We start from the raw sequence: 19,281 nt of genomic DNA on the forward strand, positions 1-19,281 counted from the left end.
GTTCTCCTTGTTGGAGCGCGGTCGGGGATTCGTCGCCGTGGACTGGGGGGGAGTCGCTGTGGTGGGGTGCTACATTTCGCCCCGTAGCGGTCACGCTGCGTTCGAGCTGTACTTGGCCGAGGTCGCGGCATGCGTGCAGCGCTGCGCGGCCCGGCCGGTGCTGGTCCTGGGGGATTTTAATGCCAAGTCGGTGGCTTGGGGATCCCCCAGGACCTCCGTTCGCGGCGGGATCCTGGGCGATTGGGCGGCGGGGCTCGACCTCCGGGTATTGAACCGGGGGTCGGAGCACACTTGCGTGCGGCGATATGGGGGGTCCATCGTGGATGTTGGATTCGCGACCCCCAACGCCGTGCGCATGGTGTCGGGTTGGCACGTGGTCGCGGGGGCAGAGACACTCTCCGATCACCGGTACATCCGGATGGAGGTCTCTGCCGCCGCGAGTGCATCCCGACACGGCCGCCTGCGTGGCACCCCACCACGCCGCTGGGCGCTTCGGCGCCTGGACAAGGACGCCCTGATGGCAGCTGCCCTCGCTGCAACTTGGCCGCAGGGAGCGGCCGAGTTGCCGAGCATAGAGGAGGAGGTCGCCCGGCTCGGAGCATTGGTCGCGGGTATTTGCGACGCGGCGATGCCTCGGGTCGGGCGGGCTTCTCCTCGCCGGGCGGTGTACTGGTGGTCGGACGCGATCGCGGAGTTGCGAGTCGCGACTGTCCGCGCCCGACGCCAGTACACCCGCGCGCGCCGTCGTCAACGTACAGGCGACGGCGTGGCGCGAGCGAGGGCAGCTGATGACCTGTATGGAGCATACCGCGTGGCGCGGGTTGCTCTGCAGGTCGCCATCAAACGGGCCAAGACTCAGGCATGGAAGGAGCTCCTCCAGACCCTTGATGACGATCCATGGGGGCGCCCATATAAGGTGGTGCTGAATAAGCTCCGCCCGTGGGCGCCCCCCGTCACCGAGGGTCTTGACCCCCGGCTGCTGGAGGACGTGGTCAATACACTCTTCCCAATTGGGGAGAGGGGACCGCGTCCTCCGGCGGCGGCGGCTGTCCCAGTGGAGTGGACGGCCGAGCTGGGGGTCACGCAGGAGGAGCTGGCAGCGGCCATCAGACGGCTCGGGGTTCGTAACACGGCCCCGGGTCCGGATGGTGTGCCCGGCCGGGTTTGGGTCTTGACCCAGGGCGTCCTTGGGGCCGACCTCAGGCGGTTGTTCGACCGCTGCCTGAGGGACGGGCGATTCCCCCCCAGTTGGAAGGTGGCGAGGATGGTCCTCCTCCGGAAGGAGGGTCGGCCCGCGGAGTCTCCCTCCGCATACCGGCCCATTTGTCTCCTCGACGAGGTGGGTAAGCTCTTCGAGCGTGTGATTGCTGCCCGCCTCGTCGAGCACCTGTCGCGGGGTGATCCCGGTCTGGCCGACTGCCAGTTCGGTTTCCGGGGGGGGCGATCGACTATCGACGCGATACGTCGTGTGAGGGCCCTCTCGGAGGCGGCCGTCTCCCGGGGAGGGGTGGCATTGGCAATATCCTTGGATATTGCCAATGCCTTTAACACCCTCCCCTGGGAAGAGATAAGGAGGGGGCTCGAATATCATCGAGTCCCCCCTTGTCTCAGGGCGGTCGTCGGGGATTATCTCCGCGGCAGGTGGATCGAGTATCCGGGCCGGGATGGTGATATGCGGAGGGAGGTGTACTGCGGTGTTCCGCAGGGGTCGGTCCTCGGGCCACTCCTGTGGAACATCGCGTACGACTCGGTGTTGCGGGCCGGCCTCCCCGACGGCGTCAGCACGGTGTGTTATGCGGATGACACACTGGTGCTGGCCGTCGGGGCGCACTGGGGGAGGGCCATGCGTCGCGCGGAGGAGGGGTCGCAACGCGTCGTCGACCGGATCAGGGGGATGGGGATGACGGTGGCGGTCCATAAGACCGAGGTGATTGCGTTTCATTCACGGCGGCAGGATCCGCCACCCCCTCTGATCCGGGTGGGTGGGGCTGACATCGAGGTGAAGCCCCAGATCAGGTATCTGGGGCTGATCCTCGATAGCCACTGGCGTTTCGAGGAGCATTTCCGCTGCCTGGTCCCCCGGTTGGAAAGGATGGTTGCGGCTCTGGGCCGGATCCTGCCCAACCTGGGGGGCCCGGCGGGCCGAGTTCGTCGCCTCTATGTGGCAATGGTCCAGTCGGTGGCCCTATACGGGGCCCCCGTCTGGGCGGACGACCTGGCTGCCTCCCGGCGCAGCATGACTATGCTGCGTCGGGTGCAGAGGCGCATGGCGCTCAGGGTCGTCCGCGGGTATCGGACCATGTCACATGAGGCGGCGACGGTTCTAGCGGGGATGCCGCCCATGGACCTGCTCGCGCGGTCGCACGCGGTGATGTACCGGCACCGCGTCGACCGTCGCGCGGGGGTGGGGGCGGTCCCGGGCGGGCAGGAACCTGCTTGGGGCGATTTGAAGCGCCAGGCCCGGCAGTCCGTGTTGCTCGCGTGGCAGGAGCGGCTGGCTCTGCCAACCGCGGGGCACCGGACTGTCGGGGCTGTTCGGCCACTCCTGAAGGAGTGGCTGGACAGAGGCCATGGCAGCCTCACCTACCGGCTGGCACAGGTATTTTCCGGGCATGGCAGCTTCGGAAGATACCTGTGCCGGATAGGGAAGGAGCCGACGGCGCGTTGCTGCCACTGCGACGCTGAGCAGGACACGGCGGATCATACCCTGGAGGTATGCCCCGCTTGGGAGGGGGAGCGCCGTGTCCTGGTCGGCGTCGTCGGGCGGGATGTCTCGCTGCCGGGCGTGGTGCGCGCCATGCTCGGCAGCGAGGAGAAGTGGAGGGCCGTGGCCTCCTTCTGCGAGAACGTAATGTTGCAGAAGGAGGCCGCGGGGAGGGAGCGCGAGCTTCAGCGCTGAAGCTCGCGCTCGTGCGGTGGCCCGAGGTCGTCGCCCTCGTCCTGAGGGGACCCTCCTCCCGCCAGCGGCGCCGGGACGGACCGGTTGGGGGTAGGAGTGCCTCCCCCTACCGGTCCGACGCAAGGGGAGGCACCCTCGGCGGTCTGGTGCGGCCATGAACGCCCGGCCGCCGAGGGGTGGAAACGGGGTCGCGAGCGGTTGCGAGTTGGGGCTCGCAGCCGCCACTAAACGCGGCCCCGGGACGGATAGCGGCGGGATGGAGTGGCCCCGTCTCGCCGCTATGAGGCAGTGTGTCTACTGGGGGGACCGATTGTCCCCCCGGGGGATGGGCGCGAAAGCGCGGGCACGGGGAGGATACCGGAAGAATGCTTCGAGCGATTCCCGGTATCCTCCCAAAGCGTACCGAAGGGTCACCGTGGGGTTTTTAGTGGGTAGGTCCCGCGCCTGTCGTTGTACGGGCGCGGGGAATCCCACACACCCCTCCCACCTCTCCCCAAGGAGGTGGGAGGGAGTCTTTCGAAGATTTTCCCCACGACAAAAAAAAAAAAAAAAAAAAAAAAAAAAAAAAAAAATACTTGTTGGCCAGATCCAGGGCTATTTCTGGTTTGGATTACGTAGTAATGCGGTACCACACAGAAACAGTCAATTAAACCTGGTTGCGATTAATATTTTAGAGGATAACGCCGGTTATGTCTGCGTTAGGTCTCGGATTTGCCCTCATCTGCCTCGTACTTTCGCATTTTTCGCATACTTGTTGGCCAGATCCAGAGCTATTTCTGGTTTGGATCACGTAGTATTGCGGTACCACACCGAAGCAGACACTTAAACCTGGTTGCGATTAATATTTTCGAGGATAGCGCCGGTTATGTCTGGGTTAGTTCTGGTATTTGCAATCATCTGGCTCATACTTTCGCGTTTTTCGCATTCTTGTTGGCCAGATCCTCGCCTTTTTCTGGTTTGGATCACGTAGCAATGCGGTACGACACCGAAACAGTCAATTAAACCTGTTTGCGCTTAATATTTTAGAGGATAACGCCGGTTATGTCTCGGTTAGGTCTGGCATTTGCCCTCATCCGGCTCGTACTTTCGCGTTTTTCGCATACCTGTTGGCCAGATCCTGCGTTTTTCCTGGCTTGGATCCCGTGGAAAAGTGTTTCCACACGGAAACAGTCAATTAAACCTGGTTGCGATTAATATTTTAGAGAAAAACGCCGGTTATGTGTTCGGTTAGGTCTGGGATTTGCCCTCATCTGGCGCTTACTTTCGCATTTTTCGCATACTTGTTGGCCAGATCATGCGTTTTTTCTGGCTTGGATCCCGTAGTAATGTGGTTCCACACCGAAACAGTCAATTAAACCTGGTTGCGATTAATATTTTAGAGGAGAACGCCGGTTATGTCTTGGTTAGGTCTGGGATTTGCCCTCATATGGCTCGTACTTTCGTATTTTTTTTATACTTGTTGGCCAAATCCAGGGCTATTTCTGGTTTGGATCACGTAGTATTGCGGTACCACACCGAAAGAGACAATTAAGCCTGTTTGCGATTAATATCTTAGAGGAGAACGCCGGTTATGTCCCGGTTAAGTCTTGGATTTGCCCTCCTCTGGCTCGTACTTTCGCATTTTTCGCATTCTGGTTGGCCAGATCAAGGGATATTTCTGGTTTGGATCCCGTAGTAATGTGGTTCCACACCGAAACAGTCAATTAAACCTGGTTGCGTTTAATATTTTAGAGGAGAACGCCGGTTATGTCTTGGTTAGGTCTGGGATTTGCCCTCATATGGCTCGAACTTTCGTATTTTTCGCATAGTTTTTGGCCAGATCCTGGCCTTCTTCTGGCTTGGATCACGTAGTATTGCGGTACCACACTGAAACAGTCAATTAAACCTGGTTGCGATTAATATTTTAGAGGATAACGCCGGTTATGTCTTGGTTAGGTCTGGGATTTGCCCTCATATGGCTCGAACTTTCGTATTTTTCGCATACTTGTTGGCCAGATCCAGGGATATTTCTGGTTTGGATCCCGTAGTAATGTGGTTCCACACCGAAACAGTCAATTAAACCTGGTTGCGTTTAATATTTTAGAGGAGAACGCCGGTTATGTCTTGGTTAGGTCTGGGATTTGCCCTCATATGGCTCGAACTTTCGTATTTTTCGCATACTTGTTGGCCAGATCCAGGATCTATTTCTGGTTTGGATCACGTAGTATTGCGGTACCACACTGAAACAGTCAATTAAACCTGGTTGCGATTAATATTTTAGAGGATAACGCCGGTTATGTCTTGGTTAGGTCTGGGATTTGCCCTCATATGCCTCGTACTTTCGTATTTTTCGCATACTTGTTGGCCAGATCCTGGCCTTCTTCTGGCTTGGACCACGTAGTAATGTGGTACCACACTGAAACAGGCAATTAAACCTGGTTCCGATTAATATTTTAAAGTATAACGCTGGTTATGTTTGGGTGAGTTCTGGTATTTGTAATCATCTGCCTCATACTTTCGCAATTTTTGCATACTTGTTGTCCAGAGCCTGGCACTCTTCTGGCTTGGATCACATAGTAATGTGGTTTCACACCGAAACAGTCAATTAAACCTGGTTGCGATTAATATTTTAGAGGAGAACGCCGGTTATGTCTCGGTTAGGTCTGGGATTTGCCCCCATCTGGCTCGTACCTTCGCATTTTTCGCATTCTTGTTGGCAAGATCCTGGCTTTTTTCTGGTTTGCATCCCGAAGTAATGTGGGTCCACACCGAAACAGTCAATTGAACCTGGTTGCGATTAATATCTTATAGGATAACGCCGGTTATGTCTCGGTTAGGTGTGGTATTTGCCCTCATCTGGCTCGTACTTTCGCATTTTTCGCATACTTGTTGGCCAGATCCAGAGCTTTTTCTGGATTGGATCATGTAGTAATGCGGTACCACACCGAAACAGTCAATTAAACCTGGTTTGGATTAATATTTTGGAGGATAACGCCGGTTATGTCTGGGTTAGGTCTGGGATTTGCCCTCATCTGGCTCGTACTTTCGCATTTTTCGCATACTTGTTGGCCAGATGCAGGGCTTCTTCTGGATTGGATCACGCAATAATGCGGTACCACATCGAAACAGTCAATTAAAGCTGGTTGCGGTTAATATTTTACAGGATAACGCCGGTTATGTCTAGGTTAGTTCTGGTATTTGCAATCATCTGGCTCGTACTTACGCGTTTTTCTCATACTTGTTGGCCAGATCCTCGCCTTTTTCTGGCTTGGACAACGTAGTAATGTGGTACCACACTGAAACAGGCAATTAAACCTGGTTCCGATTAATATTTTAAAGGATAACGCTGGTTATGTTTGGTTGAGTTCTGGTAATTGTAATCATCTGGCTCATACTTTCGCAATTTTTGCATACTTGTTTTCCAGATCCTGGCTCTTTTCTGGCTTGGAACACGTAGTAATGTGGTTCCACACCGAAACAGTTTATTAAACCTGGTTATGATTAATATTTTAGAGGTTGACGCCGGTTATGTCTCGGTTAGGTCTAAGATTTGCCCTCAACTGACTCGTACTTCCGCATTTTTCGCATACTTTTTGGCCAGACCCTGGACTTCATCTGGTTTGGATCACGTAGTATTGCGGTACCACACCGAAAGGGACAATTAAGCCTTGTTGGGATTAAGATTTTGGAGGATAACGCCGGTTATGTCTCGCTTAGGTCTGGGATTAGCCTTCATCTGGCTCGTACTTTCGCATTTTTCGCATTCTGGTTGGCCAGATCCAGGGATATTTCTGGTTTGGATCCCGTAGTAATGTGGTTCCACACCGAAACAGTCAATTAAACCTGTTTGCCCTTAATATTTTAGAGGATAACGCCTGTTATGTCTCGGTTAGGTCTGGGATTTGCAATCATCTGGCTCATACTTTCGCAATTTTCGCATACTTGTTGGCCAGATCCTGGGTTTTTTCAGGATTGGATCACGTAGTAATGTGGTTCCACACCGTAACAGTCAATTAAACCTGGTTGCGATTAATATTTTAGAGAATAGCGCTGCTTATGTCTGGGTTAGTTCTGGTATTTGCAATCGTCTGGCTCATGCTTTCGCAATTTTCGTATACTTGCTGGCCTGATCCTTGGTTTTTTCTGGCTTGGAACACGTAGTAATGTGGTTCCACACCGAAACAGTCAGTTAAACTTTGTTGCGATTAATATTTTAGAGGATAACGCCGGTTATGACTGGGTTAGTTCTGGTATTTGCAATCATCTGGCTCATACTTTCGCAATTTTCGCATACTTGTTGGCCAGATCCTGGGTTTTTTCAGGATTGGATCACGTAGTAATGTGGTTCCACACCGTAACAGTCAATTAAACCTGGTTGCGATTAATATTTTAGAGGAGAACGCCGGTTATGTTTCGGTTAGGTCTGGGATTTGCCCTCATCTGGCTCGTACTTTCGCATTTTTCGCATACTTGTTGGCCAGATCCAGGGCTTTTTCTGGATTGGATCACGTAGTAATGCGGTACCACTCCGAAACAGTCAATTAAACCTGTTTGCCATTAATATTTTAGAGGATAACGCCGGTTATGTCTGGGTCAGTTCAGGTATTTGCAATCATCTGGCTCATACTTTCGCGTTTTTCGCATACTTGTTGGCCAGATCCTCGCCTTTTTCTGGTTTGGATCACGTAGTAATGCGGTACCACACCGAAACAGTCAATTAAACCTGTTTGCCCTTAATATTTTAGAGGATAACGCCTGTTATGTCTCGGTTAGGTCTGGGATTTGCCCTCATCTGGCTCGTACTTTCGCGTTTTTCGCATACCTGTTAGCCACATCCTGGGTTTTTTCTGGTTTGGATCACGTAGTAATGCGGTACCACACCGAAACAGTCAATTAAACCTGTTTGCGCTTAATATTTTAGAGGATAACGCCGGTTATGTTTCGGTTAGGTCTGGGATTTGCCCTCATCGGGCTCGTACTTTCGCATTTTTCGCATACTTGTTGGCCAGATCCTGGGATATTTCTGGTTTGGATCACGTAGTAATGAGGTTCCACACCGAAACAGTCAATTAAACCTGGTTGCGATTAATATTTTAGAGGATAACGCCGGTTATGTCTCGGTCAGGTCTGGGATTTGCCCTCATCTGGCTCGTACTTTCGCATTTTTCGCATACTTGTTGGCCAGATCCAGGGCTATTTCTGGTTTGGATTACGTAGTAATGCGGTACCACACAGAAACAGTCAATTAAACCTGGTTGCGATTAATATTTTGGAGGATAACGCCGGTTATGTCTGCGTTAGGTCTTGGATTTGCCCTCATCTGGCTCGTACTTTCGCATTTTTCGCATTCTGGTTGGCCAGATCCAGGGATATTTCTGGTTTGGATCCCGTAGTAACGTGGTTCCACACCGAAACAGTCAATTAATCCTGGTTGCGATTAATATTTTAGAGGAGAACGCCGGTTATGTCTTGGTTAGGTCTGGGATTTGCCCTCATATGGCTCGTACTTTCGTATTTTTCGCATACTTGTTGGCCAGATCCAGGGCTATTTCTGGCTTGGATCACGTAGTATTGCGGTACCACACCGAAAGAGACAATTAAGCCTGGTTGCGATTAATATCTTAGAGGAGAACGCCGGTTATGTCCCGGTTAGGTCTGGGATTTGCCCTCATCTGGCTCGTACTTTCGCATTTTTCGCATTCTGGTTGGCCAGATCCAGGGATATTTCTGGTCTGGATCACGTAGTAATGCGATACCACACCGAAACAGTCATTTAAACCTGGTTGTGATTAATATTTTAGAGGATAACGCCGGTTATGTCTCGGTTAGGTCTGCGATTTGCCCTCATCTGGCTCGTACCTTCGCATTTTTCGCATACTTGTTGGCCAGATCCAGGGATTTTTCTGGTTTGGACCACGTAGTATTGCGGTACCACACCGAAACAGGCAACTAAATCTGGTTGCGATTAATATTTTAGAGGGTAACGCCGGTTACGTCTCGGTTAGGTCTGGGATTTGCCCTTATCTGGCTCGTACCTTCGCATTTTTCGCATTCTTGTTGGCAAGATCCTGGGCGTCTTCGGGTTTGGATCACACAGTAATGCGGTACCACACCGAAACAGACAATTAAACCTGGTCGCGATTAATATTGTAGAGGATAACTCCGGTTATGTCTCGGTTAGGTCTGGGATTTGCCTTCATCTGGCTCGTACTTTCGCATTTTTCGCATACTTGTTGGCCAGATCCAGGGCTATTTCTGGTATGGATCACGTGGTATTGCGGTACCACACCGAAAGAGACAATTAAGCCTTGTTGCGATTAATGTTTTAGACGATAACGCCGGTTATGTCTCGGTTAGGTCTGGGATTTGCCCTCATATTGCTCGTACTTTCGGGTTTTTCGCATAATTGTTGGCCAAATTTTGTGTTTTTTCTGGTTTGGATCCCATAGAAATGTGCTACCGCACTGAAACAGTCAATAAAAGCTGGTTCCTATTAGTATTTTAGAGGGTAACGCTGGTTATGTCTGGATTAGTTCTGGTATTTGCAATCACCTGGCGCATACTTTCGCATTTTTCGCATACTTGTTGGAGAGATCCTGGCCTTTTTCTGGCTTGGATCACGCAGTAATGCTGTACCACACCGAAGCGGTCAATTAAACCTGGTTGCGATTAGTATTTTAGAGGATAACTCCGGTTATGTCTGGGTTAGTTCAGGTATTTGCAATCATCTGGCTCATACTTTCGCAATTTTCGCATACTTGTTGGCCAGATCCTGGGTTTTTTCTGGCTTGGCACACGTAGTAATGTGGTTCCACACCGAAAAAGTCAATTAAACCTGGTTGCGATTAATATTTTAGAGGATAACGCCGGTTATGTCTCGGTTAGGTCTGGTATTTGCCCTCATCTGGCTCGTACTTTCGCATTTATCGCATACTTGTTGGCCAGATCCAGGGCTATTTCTGGCTTGGATCACGTAGTATTGCGGTACCACACCGAAAGAGACAATTAAGCCTGGTTGCGATTAATATCTTAGAGGAGAACGCCGGTTATGTCCCGGTTAGGTCTGGGATTTGCCCTCATCTGGCTCGTACTTTCGCATTTTTCGCATTCTGGTTGGCCAGATCCAGGGATATTTCTGGTCTGGATCACGTAGTAATGCGGTACCACACCGAAACAGTCATTTAAACCTGGTTGTGATTAATATTTTAGTGGTTAACGCCGGTTATGTCTCGGTTAGGTCTGGGATTTGCCTTCATCTGGCTCGTACTTTCGCATTTTCCGCATACTTGTTGGCCAGATCCAGGGCTATTTCTGGTTTGGATCACGTGGTATTGCGGTACCACACCGAAAGAGACAATTAAGCCTTGTTGCGATTAATATTTAAGAGGATAACGCCGGTTATGTCTCGGTTAGGTCTGGGATTTGCCCTCATCTGGCTCGTACCTTCGCATTTTTCGCATACTTGTTGGCCAGATCCAGGGATTTTTCTGGTTTGGACCACGTAGTATTGCGGTACCACACCGAAACAGGCAACTAAATCTGGTTGCGATTAATATTTTAGAGGGTAACGCCGGTTACGTCTCGGTTAGCTCTGGGATTTGCCCTTATCTGGCTCGTACCTTCGCATTTTTCGCATTCTTGTTGGCAAGATCCTGGGCGTCTTCGGGTTTGGATCACACAGTAATGCGGTACCACACCGAAACAGACAATTAAACCTGGTTGCGATTAATATTGTAGAGGATAACTCCGGTTATGTCTCGGTTAGGTCTGGGATTTGCCTTCATCTGGCTCGTACTTTCGCAATTTTCGCATACTTGTTGGCCAGATCCAGGGCTATTTCTGGTTTGGATCACGTGGTATTGCGGTACCACACCGAAAGAGACAATTAAGCCTTGTTGCGATTAAGATTTTAGAGGATAACGCCGGTTATGTCTGGGTTAGGTCTGGGATTTGCCCTCATCTGGCTCGTACTTTCGAATTTCTCGCATACTTGTTGGACAGATGCAGGGCTTCTTCTGGATTGGATCACGCAGTAATGCGGTACCACATGGAAACAGTCAATTAAAGCTGGTTGCGATTAATATTTTACAGGATAACGCCGGTTATGTCTAGGTTAGTTCTGGTATTTGCAATCATCTGGCTCGTACTTACGCGTTTTTCTCATACTTGTTGGCCAGATCCTCGCCTTTTTCTGGCTTGGACCACGTAGTAATGTGGTACCACACTGAAACAGGCAATTAAACCTGGTTCCGATTAATATTTTAAAGGATAACGCTGGTTATGTTTGGGTGAGTTCTGGTAATTGTAATCATCTGGCTCATACTTTCGCAATTTTTGCATACTTGTTGTCCAGATCCTGGCTCTTTTCTGGCTTGGAACACGTAGTAATGTGGTTCCACACCGAAACAGTTTATTAAACCTGGTTATGATTAATATTTTAGAGGATGAGGCCGGTTATGTCTCGGTTAGGTCTGGGATTTGCCCTCAACTAGCTCGTACTTTCGCATTGTTCGCATACTTTTTGGCCAGACCCTGGACTTCTTCTGGTTTTGATCACGTAGTATTGCGGTACCACACCGAAACTGTCAATTACACCTTGTTGCGATTAATATTTTAGGGGATAACGCCGGTTATATCTCGGTTAGGTCTGGGATTTGCCCTCATCTGGCTCGTACTTACGCGTTTTTCTCATACTTGTTAGCAAGATCCTCGCCTTCATCTGGCTTGGATCCCGTAGTAATGTGGTTCCACACCGAAACAGTCAATTACACATGGTTGTGATTAATGTTTTAGACGATAACGCCGGTTATGTCTCGGTTAGGTCTGGGATTTGCCCTCATATTGCTCGTACTTTCGGGTTTTTCGCATAATTGTTGGCCAAATTTTGGGTTTTTTCTGGTTTGGATCCCGTAGAAATGTGCTACCGCACTGAAACAGTCAATAAAAGCTGGTTCCTATTAGTATTTTAGAGGGTAACGCTGGTTATGTCTGGATTAGTTCTGGTATTTGCAATCACCTGGCGCATACTTTCGCATTTTTCGCATACTTGTTGGAGAGATCCTGGCCTTTCTCTGGCTTGGATCACGCAGTAATGCTGTACCACACCGAAGCGGTCAATTAAGCCCGGTTGCGATTAGTATTTTAGAGGATAACTCCGGTTATGTCTGGGTTAGTTCAGGTATTTGCAATCATCTGGCTCATACTTTCGCAATTTTCGCATACTTGTTGGCCAGATCCTGGGTTTTTTCTGGCTTGGCACACGTAGTAATGTGGTTCCACACCGAAAAAGTCAATTAAACCTGGTTGCGATTAATATTTTAGAGGATAACGCCGGTTATGTCTCGGTTAGGTCTGGTATTTGCCCTCATCTGGCTCGTACTTTCGCATTTTTCGCATACTTGTTGGCCAGATCCTGGGATATTTCGGGATTGGATCCCGTTGAAATGTGGTTCCACACAGAAACAGTCAACTAAACCAGGTTGCGATAATATTTTTGAGGATAACGCCGGTTATGTCTGGGTTACGTCTGGTATTTGCGCTCAGATGGCTCATACTTTCGCAATTTTTGCATACTTGTTGTCCAGATCCTGGCTCTTTTCTGGCTTGGATCACATAGTAATGTGGTTCCACACCGAAACAGTCAAGTAAACCTGGTTGCGATTAACATTTTAGAGGAGAACGCCGGTTATGTCTCGGATAGGTCTGGGATTTGCCCCCATCTGGCTCGTACCTTCGCATTTTTCGCATTCCTGTTGGCAAGATCCTGGCTTTTTTCTGGTTTGCGTCCCGAAGTAATGTGGTTCCACACCGAAACAGTCAATTGAACCTGGTTGCGATTAATATTTTATAGGATAACGCCGGTTATGTCTCGGTTAGGTCTGGTATTTGCCCTCATCTGGCTCGTACTTTCGCATTTTTCGCATACTTGTTGGCCAGATCCAGGGCTTTTTCTGGATTGGATCATGTAGTAATGCGGTACCACACCGTAACAGTCAATTAAACCTGGTTTGGATTAATATTTTAGAGGATAACGCCGGTTATATCTGGGTTAGGTCTGGGATTTGTCCTCATCTGGCCCGTACTTTCGCATTTTTCGCATACTTGTTGGACAGATGCAGGGCTTGTTCTGGATTGGATCGCGCAGTAATGCGGTACCACATGGAAACAGTCAATTAAAGCTGGTTGCGATTAATATTTTACAGGATAGCGCCGGTTATGTCTAGGTTAGTTCTGGTATTTGCAATCATCTGGCTCGTACTTACGCGTTTTTCTCATACTTGTTGGCCAGATCCTCGCCTTTTTCTGGCTTGGACCACGTAGTAATGTGGTACCACACTGAAACAGGCAATTAAACCTGGTTCCGATTAATATTTTAAAGGATAACGCTGGTTATGTTTGGGTGAGTTCTGGTAATTGTAATCATCTGGCTCATAATTTCGCAATTTTTGCATACTTGTTGTCCAGATCCTGGCTCTTTTCTGGTTTTGATCACGTAGTATTGCTGTACCACACCGAAACAGTCAATTACACCTTGTTGCGATTAATATTTTAGGGGATAACGCCGGTTATGTCGCTGTTAGGTCTGGTATTTGCCCTCATCCGGCTCGTACTTTCGCATTTTTCGCATACTTGTTGGCCAGATCCAGGGCTTTTTCGGGATTGGATCACGTAGTAATGCGGTACCACACCGAAGAAGTCAATTAAACCTGGTTGCGATTAATATTTTAGAGGATAACGCCGGTTATGACTCGGTTAGGTCTGGGATTTGCCCTCATCTGGCTCGTACTTACGCGTTTTTCTCATACTTGTTGGCAAGATCCTCGCCTTCATCTGGCTTGGATCCCGTAGTAATGTGGTTCGACACCGAAACAGTCAATTACACATGGTTGTGATTAATGTTTTAGACGATAACGCCGGTTATGTCTCGGTTAGGTCTGGGATTTGCCCTCATATTGCTCGTACTTTCGGGTTTTTCGCATAATTGTTGGCCAAATCTTGGGTTTTTTCTGGTTTGGATCCCGTAGAAATGTGCTACCGCACTGAAGCAGTCAATAAAAGCTGGTTCCTATTAGTATTTTAGAGGGTAACGCTGGTTATGTCTGGATTAGTTCTGGTATTTGTAATCATCTGGCGCATACTTTCGCATTTTTCGCATACTTGTTGGAGAGATCCTGGCCTTTTTCTGGCTTGGATCACGTAGTAATGCGGCACCACACCGAAGCGGTCAATTAAACCTGGTTGCGATTAATATTTTAGAGGATAAGTCCGGTTATGTCTCGGTAAGTTCAGGTATTTGCAATCATCTGGCCCATACTTTCGCAATTTTCGGATACTTGTTTGCCAGATCCTGGGTTTTTTCTGGCTTGGCACACGTAGCAATGTGGTTCCACACCGAAACAGTCAGTTAAACCCTGTTGCGATTAATATTTTAGAGGATAACGCCGGTTATGTCTCGGTCAGGTCTGGGATTTGCCCTCATCTGGCTCGTAATTTCACATTTTTCGCATACCTGTTGGCCAGATCCAGGGCTTTTTCGGGATTGGATCCCGTTGAAATGTGGATCCACACAGAAACAGTCAACTAAACCTGGTTGCGATTATATTTTAGAGGAGAACGCCGGTTATGTCTCGGTTAGGTCTGGGATTTGCCCTCATCTGGATCGTACTTTCGCTTTTTTCGCATACTTGTTGGCCAGATCCTGGCCTTTTTCTGGCTTGGACCAGGTAGTAATGAGGTACCACACTGAAACAGTCAATTAAACCTGGTTCCGATTAATATTTTAGAGGATAACGCTGGTTACGTCTGGGTTAGTTCTGGTATTTGCCCTTATCTGGCTCGTACTTTCGCATTTTTTGCATACTTGTTGGCCAGATCCAGGGCTTTTTCTGGCTTGGATCCCGTAGTAATGTCGTTCCACACCGAAACATTCAATTAAACCTGGTTGCGATTAATATTTTAGAGGATAACGCCGGTTATGTCTCGGTTAGGTCTGGTATTTGCGCTCAGATGGCTCATACTTTCGCAATTTTTGCATACTTGTTGTCCAGATCCTGGCTCTTTTCTGGCTTGGATCACATAGTAATGCGGTACCACATGGAAACAGTCAATTAAAGCTGGTTGCGATTAATATTTTACAGGATAGCGCCGGTTATGTCTAGGTTAGTTCTGGTATTTGCAATCATCTGGCTCGTACTTACGCGTTTTTCTCATACTTGTTGGCCAGATCCTCGCCTTTTTCTGGCTTGGACCACGTAGTAATGTGGTACCACACTGAAACAGGCAATTAAACCTGGTTCCGATTAATATTTTAAAGGATAACGCTGGTTATGTTTGGGTGAGTTCTGGTAATTGTAATCATCTGGCTCATAATTTCGCAATTTTTGCATACTTGTTGTCCAGATCCTGGCTCTTTTCTGGTTTTGATCACGTAGTATTGCTGTACCACACCGAAACAGTCAATTACACCTTGTTGCGATTAATATTTTAGGGGATAACGCCGGTTATGTCGCTGTTAGGTCTGGTATTTGCCCTCATCCGGCTCGTACTTTCGCATTTTTCGCATACTTGTTGGCCAGATCCAGGGCTTTTTCGGGATTGGATCACGTAGTAATGCGGTACCACACCGAAGAAGTCAATTAAACCTGGTTGCGATTAATATTTTAGAGGATAACGCCGGTTATGACTCGGTTAGGTCTGGGATTTGCCCTCATCTGGCTCGTACTTACGCGTTTTTCTCATACTTGTTGGCAAGATCCTCGCCTTCATCTGGCTTGGATCCCGTAGTAATGTGGTTCGACACCGAAACAGTCAATTACACATGGTTGTGATTAATGTTTTAGACGATAACGCCGGTTATGTCTCGGTTAGGTCTGGGATTTGCCCTCATATTGCTCGTACTTTCGGGTTTTTCGCATAATTGTTGGCCAAATCTTGGGTTTTTTCTGGTTTGGATCCCGTAGAAATGTGCTACCGCACTGAAGCAGTCAATAAAAGCTGGTTCCTATTAGTATTTTAGAGGGTAACGCTGGTTATGTCTGGATTAGTTCTGGTATTTGTAATCATCTGGCGCATACTTTCGCATTTTTCGCATACTTGTTGGAGAGATCCTGGCCTTTTTCTGGCTTGGATCACGTAGTAATGCGGTACCACACCGAAGCGGTCAATTAAACCTGGTTGCGATTAATATTTTAGAGGATAAGTCCGATTATGTCTCGGTAAGTTCAGGTATTTGCAATCATCTGGCCCATACTTTCGCAATTTTCGGATACTTGTTTGCCAGATCCTGGGTTTTTTCTGGCTTGGCACACGTAGCAATGTGGTTCCACACCGAAACAGTCAGTTAAACCCTGTTGCGATTAATATTTTAGAGGATAACGCCGGTTATGTCTCGGTCAGGTCTGGGATTTGCCCTCATCTGGCTCGTAATTTCACATTTTTCGCATACCTGTTGGCCAGATCCAGGGCTTTTTCGGGATTGGATCCCGTTGAAATGTGGATCCACACAGAAACAGTCAACTAAACCTGGTTGCGATTATATTTTAGAGGAGAACGCCGGTTATGTCTCGGTTAGGTCTGGGATTTGCCCTCATCTGGATCGTACTTTCGCTTTTTTCGCATACTTGTTGGCCAGATCCTGGCCTTTTTCTGGCTTGGACCAGGTAGTAATGAGGTACCACACTGAAACAGTCAATTAAACCTGGTTCCGATTAATATTTTAGAGGATAACGCTGGTTACGTCTGGGTTAGTTCTGGTATTTGCCCTTATCTGGCTCGTACTTTCGCATTTTTTGCATACTTGTTGGCCAGATCCAGGGCTTTTTCTGGCTTGGATCCCGTAGTAATGTCGTTCCACACCGAAACATTCAATTAAACCTGGCTGCGATTAATATTTTAGAGGATAACGCCGGTTATGTCTCGGTTAGGTCTGGTATTTGCGCTCAGATGGCTCATACTTTCGCAATTTTTGCATACTTGTTGTCCAGATCCTGGCTCTTTTCTGGCTTGGATCACATAGTAATGTGGTTCCACACCGAAACAGTCAATTAAACCTGGTTGCGATTAATATTTTAGAGGATAACGCCGGTTATGTCTCGGTTAGGTCTGGTATTTGCGCTCAGATGGCTCATACTTTCGCAATTTTTGCATACTTGTTGTCCAGATCCTGGCTCTTTTCTGGCTTGGATCACATAGTAATGTGGTTCCACACCGAAACAGTCAACTAAACCTGGTTGCGATAATATTTTAGAGGATAACGCCGGTTATGTCTGGGTTAGGTCTGGTATTTGCGCTCAGATGGCTCATACTTTCGCAATTTTTGCATACTTGTTGTCCAGATCCTGGCTCTTTTCTGGCTTGGATCACATAGTAATGTGGTTCCACACCGAAACAGTCAATTGAACCTGGTTGCGATTAATATTTTATAGGATAACGCCGGTTATGTCTCGGTTAGGTCTGGTGTTTGCCCTCATCTGGCTCGTACTTTCGCATTTTTCGCATACTTGTTGGCCAGATCCAGGGCTTTTTCTGGATTGGATCATGTAGAAATGCGGTACCACACCGAAACAGTCAATTAAACCTGGTTTGGATTAATATTTTAGAGGATAACGCCGGTTATATCTGGGTTAGGTTGGGATTTGTCCTCATCTGGCCCGTACTTTCGCATTTTTCGCATACTTGTTGGACAGATGCAGGGCTTGTTCTGGATTGGATCGCGCAGTAATGCGGTACCACATGGAAACAGTCAATTAAAGCTGGTTGCGATTAATATTTTACAGGATAGCGCCGGTTATGTCTAGGTTAGTTCTGGTATTTGCAATCATCTGGCTCGTACTTACGCGTTTTTCTCATACTTGTTGGCCAGATCCTCGCCTTCATCTGGCTTGGATCCCGTAGTAATGTGGTTCCACACCGAAACAGTCAATTACACATGGTTGTGATTAATGTTTTAGACGATAACGCCGGTTATGTCTCGGTTAGGTCTGGGATTTGCCCTCATATTGCTCGTACTTTCGGGTTTTTCGCATAATTGTTGGCCAAATCTTGGGTTTTTTCTGGTTTGGATCCAGTAGAAATGTGCTACCGCACTGAAGCAGTCAATAAAAGCTGGTTCCTATTAGTATTTTAGAGGGTAACGCTGGTTATGTCTGGACTAGTTCTGGTATTTGTAATCATCTGGCGCATACTTTCGCATTTTTCGCATACTTGTTGGAGAGATCCTGGCCTTTTTCTGGCTTGGATCACGTAGTAATGCGGTACCACACCGAAGCGGTCAATTAAACCTGGTTGCGATTAATATTTTAGAGGATAAGTCCGGTTATGTCTCGGTAAGTTCAGGTATTTGCAATCATCTGGCCCATACTTTCGCAATTTTCGGATACTTGTTTGCCAGATCCTGGGTTTTTTCTGGCTTGGCACACGTAGCAATGTGGTTCCACACCGAAACAGTCAGTTAAACCCTGTTGCGATTAATATTTTAGAGGATAACGCCGGTTATGTCTCGGTCAGGTCTGGGATTTGCCCTCATCTGGCTCGTAATTTCACATTTTTCGCATACCTGTTGGCCAGATCCAGGGCTTTTTCGGGATTGGATCCCGTTGAAATGTGGATCCACACAGAAACAGTCAACTAAACCTGGTTGCGATTATATTTTAGAGGAGAACGCCGGTTATGTCTCGGTTAGGTCTGGGATTTGCCCTCATCTGGATCGTACTTTCGCTTTTTTCGCATACTTGTTGGCCAGATCCTGGCCTTTTTCTGGCTTGGACCAGGTAGTAATGAGGTACCACACTGAAACAGTCAATTAAACCTGGTTCCGATTAATATTTTAGAGGATAACGCTGGTTACGTCTGGGTTAGTTCTGGTATTTGCCCTTATCTGGCTCGTACTTTCGCATTTTTTGCATACTTGTTGGCCAGATCCAGGGCTTTTTCTGGCTTGGATCCCGTAGTAATGTCGTTCCACACCGAAACATTCAATTAAACCTGGTTGCGATTAATATTTTAGAGGATAACGCCGGTTATGTCTCGGTTAGGTCTGGTATTTGCGCTCAGATGGCTCATACTTTCGCAATTTTTGCATACTTGTTGTCCAGATCCTGGCTCTTTTCTGGCTTGGATCACATAGTAATGTGGTTCCACACCGAAACAGTCAATTAAACCTGGTTGCGATTAATATTTTAGAGGATAACGCCGGTTATGTCTCGGTTAGGTCTGGTATTTGTGCTCAGATGGCTCATACTTTCGCAATTTTTGCATACTTGTTGGCCAGATCCTGCGTTTTTCCTGGCTTGGATCACATAGTAATGTGGTTCCACACCGAAACAGTCAATTGAACCTGGTTGCGATTAATATTTTATAGGATAACGCCGGTTATGTCTCGGTTAGGTCTGGTATTTGCCCTCATC

This window comes from Colletes latitarsis, unplaced genomic scaffold (assembly GCF_051014445.1).
Source record: "Colletes latitarsis isolate SP2378_abdomen unplaced genomic scaffold, iyColLati1 scaffold0013, whole genome shotgun sequence".
Taxonomy (NCBI): Eukaryota; Metazoa; Arthropoda; class Insecta; order Hymenoptera; family Colletidae; genus Colletes; species Colletes latitarsis.